A 4,327-nucleotide genomic window follows, 5' to 3' on the forward strand; every position below is an offset into this window, starting at 1 on the left:
TCAATCATATAAATCTGACTGCAGTGCTCCCTCTCTCCCTTTCTCTCATACATACACGTGTGTGTGTGTGTGTGTGTGTGTGTGTGTGTGTGTGTAGGAGGGGGATTTACTTTGTAGGTGTTAACAAGTCATATCAGTCCATGTTTACCATCTATTGGAAAACTCTCAATAGTAGGGGTAGTTCTAGTGTATGGTAGGCAGTCTTTGCAAAATCTTATAGTCTGTGACTAAAAACTCAGTGACTTATGACACAATGTCTTTATATGTGTGTTGGATGTGAGAGGGTGTCATACTTTAGTCTTTTAAAAGTCTTTTCAAAGTCTTGTAGTGTATGGTAGGCATTAGTTGCTTACAGTCTATGCTTCAGAGGCCAGGAGGCAATATGATGTTTAACATGCTTGTACAGTATAAGCTCACTCCCCTCATTAAAAGAGAGCAAATCATGACAGTGATCGACACCTGTCAATCAAAAATGTGTTGTTTGATATCAAACAACTTTAAAATGTTTTCATTTTAAAATATATTAAAAATACATTTTTAATGCCTCCTTAATGTGTTGCCATCCCCCCCCCCCCGTGGTATCGAATATCGATATTTTTCTGGGTATTGTATCAAAGTTAGAAATTATAGTATCGTGACAACCCTAGGTGGAGGACAATTAAAGCTGGGAAACATGTCAGTGTCACCATCGATATTTTCTGGTTCCGGTCATCGATGACAAGTTTGACAATTTGAAGTATACTGTATAAAACAAAGCTCATAATTTAATTTTCTGTTTTTGGTACACTTTAAATTATTTGAAAATGATGGGCGCTCATAGACAAACTAGCCTACATACCAAGTTAGCTGGTATATTCATTTAGTAATTTAGGGAAATCTGTAAAAGGTCAATGTTACTCCAAGTTCAAACAGTTTTTGTGGAAAACGAGCTAGCTAGCAACATCAATAGTAACTATAAGCAAAACTGAAACAGATAATGAAGAGTCACCTGTAAAGGAAAGTAGATTTTCTTTTTTTTAATAACTCGAAACGTAATGAAGCAGTTTTTAATTCCTTATTTAAGCAAGCAGCCCGTGTCTAACAACAACTTGTTGCTTCATCTTGTCGCAGAACGGAGATTATTTAGCCTTTATATAACCAGGTAAATCTCATTGAGATTAAAAATCTCTTTTGCATTAGAAACCTGGCCAAGAGGGCAGCATGGAGGACAAAATGTATAAAAGCTGCTTACAAGAACAACACAAAAACAAAACACTTACACAGCACAGTCAAGTACAGTGCATGAACATTGTCCAAAAGAGTGACTTTCTAGACCCTTGATAATTCACCAAAGGAAATCATATCAGTCAGTTTTAAATCATTCTATGTAGAAGGAGTATTTAAAGGCATGTTTTACTCAGCTCAGTTCGAACACAAGGAACAGACATCTGCAGCATATCCGGTGAGCATAAACCATAATGTCCAAGGTTTCTGGACAATTAAGTACACAGGTTTTGATGGTACAAGTATAGTCGTCTGAGAACTATTACTATGCAGTATTTTATTTCACAACACTACCGGTGGATAAAATCAAATGAGCATTTTTTATTTAGAGGAAAACATAAAACATATTTAGACATGGTGGGAAAATGTATGTAGTTGCCTTTTGTTTTTCACAGTTGCTGGCTTTTGAAACAGAAATAATACAACAACACTACATACAAATATACTGTATTTGATTTTGTGTAATTTAAAGTTAGTCTTTTACACCTATACCCTTTACCAAGTTTTTTTCATTGCCTAACCACAACCCAAACCTTAACCAAGTTGTTTTACTTGACCTAAACTTAAACATAACTTTAACCTTAACCTTAAAAAAACTTGGCTTAACTTAACCGTTAACCAACCATTGGGATGTATTTAAATTTGTGATGTAGTAACATATTTAAATTCTTTGCGGGGAAACGTAATTCACTTTGTGGCGGAGAAACGTTATTTTCCCATAATACGTGTCCACAGCACGTAAACAGCTGTTTTAGAATTTGTCATCATGTTGGTGGTGTGTAAGAGCTATCATTACCTCGCTAGCAAGTAACAATCTTGGTTTGCTAGTGAGCTAGAAAACAAATTTGCAGATTTGTTGTTCGAGAGAAGAAAGAAGAACTAGAAAAGGCCAATGATGCCGAAAGACTTAACCTTATTTTTGAAACATCATCACTGCAGAAAAGCTTTGCTATGGATTCCCAAGAAAAAGTTTGTTGAAAACCCACCTGTCCACTGCGTAGTCCGTCAATGATCTGATCCAAGTAATTTTTACAAGGTTCTCCTGTGTTGCTGTCGGACTTGCAAAATTATTCTAAATGTAACAAACCATCCCAAATAATTACTGTTTCTTCTTAACGGTCATTTCTACACACCGATATCAGGTACAAATCTAAATTTAACTAAACATACTCAAGTTCACATAGTAACTTACTTTTTCAATGTAGAAGTTATGAGATTTATTTTTGCTGTATTTACTGAGCCACCAAATCATTTTTCTCAGCCCTGCCTAGCAACTTTCAAGTCTTTTCTGCACCTTTTCAACATGAATGTCAGTGAATGCTGTTTAGTAAGGTACGTAGGCTTAGAGGCTTTTTAGAGACAGGGACAACCTATGGTAATAACAAGAAGTCAAAATGTTGAGCTCCTTCAAGTTTCCTACACAATGTTGGAGTTAAATTTCCATCTCAGCTCCTACAGACAGGTACTGTATATACATCCGGGTTTATACTGCTGTTAAAGGATAAGGCTAGTGTTTTTTAATGCTTTGCTTACTGTCAACAAATCCTATGAAAATAACAAAATCAACAATGTGTTTGCTCTACTCCCGTTACTTTCTGACATCCCACATACCGTTTTTAGCCTTCAACCCAGGAGTCATTGGCTCCAATTGTAAGCATAAACCTTGAAATACAGCTCACAAAGACATAGTTTGCTTTTAAATGTAGCATAGCATGATTTTCCGTATGCAATGATTTGAGAAAAAAAAATCTATGAGGAAAAGCTGAAGTTGAAAGAAGCCATTTCATCCTCAAGACTGTTAGCTAGCTACCGAACGATACCTCTGGTCGCCAGATAAGGGCGAAAACCACTGACCAAACATAAAATACCTAATTTTAAAATCCTATTACTAGTCTAGCACTAAATGGTCCCAGGTTTACTCAGTGTTCCCAGGATCAAACCAAGCAAGGTGAAGCAGCTTTTAGTTTCTATGCTCCCCACCTGTGGAACAAGCTTCCTGAATACCTGAGGTCTGCTAAAACTGTCAGCTCATTTAAATCAGGGCTTAAAACATTATTGTTTACTGCAGCTTTCCAATAAATTAAATATGCAATTTCTTTTTAGTCTTGAACTACTTATTTGCTTGTTTTTGCTTTTTGTTTCTATTGTCTTTTAAATGCAATTTTAATGTCTTCTTAATGTCTTATTTTTAATGATTTTCTATGCCCCTGTAAAGCACTTTGAATTGCCTTGTGTCTGAATGGTGCTATATAAATAAACTTGCCTTGCCTTAATTCCACTCACACATGACATTGATACTGTCAAGGTAATACCTCCTTTTTTCTTTTAATACCAGAATGGAAAACCAACAGCGAACACGACCTCAGGTAAGTCATTGCTAAATTTGATTCAGTACAGCCTGTGTGGCAGTAGTGCATTGCACTGTAATGTACTTTTACCATGTCCTTACATGTAAAATCCCTTTCCAGTATGATGCACGTGAAGCCACGGAGGCTGCGCAACATCTACTTTCTCTGATTTCAAGGGCTATACTGGATGAACCTCAGGGACAGAGTCAGGTTATGGAGCGACTTTCAGTGCAGAGTGAAATGGCCAGGTAAACAGGCCTGCATCCATGTAAATGGGCCAGTTAAATGTGTCATGTAGCCGCACATTTTCACATTACATGTAGTTTATCAGGATCATTCTTACAAGCGAAATGAGGGTTAGTGGAAATTGAATGCCAGCCTGTTACATTCTGAGGTCTACTGTCAGGGGGTTAAAGACATTATTACTGAAGTTTCTGAAGATGCCAGCCTTTCTTCTTATATCTCCAAATGGGAATTTTTTAAATTCAGAATAAGAAACTTTTCCATATCCTTTAGTAAACAACTGAAACAATCCACCCAGCTAGAAGAGGCCGAATTGACAAGAGAGATAAGTCTGTGCTGCAGTAAACCCACAATTACTGATGCCGACAAAAGGAAATTACTCACACTACAAACCAAATTGGATGATATTTACACAAGGAAAGCAAAGGGGGCTTACATTAGATCTAAAGCAAAATGGATTGAGGAAGGAGAGA

The sequence above is a fragment of the Centroberyx affinis genome, unplaced genomic scaffold (assembly GCF_046629955.1).
Source record: "Centroberyx affinis isolate AG114_WGS23_722 - 3 ecotype Tasmania unplaced genomic scaffold, CSIRO-AGI_Caff_v1 ptg004023l_1, whole genome shotgun sequence".
In the NCBI taxonomy this organism is placed as follows: domain Eukaryota; kingdom Metazoa; phylum Chordata; class Actinopteri; order Beryciformes; family Berycidae; genus Centroberyx; species Centroberyx affinis.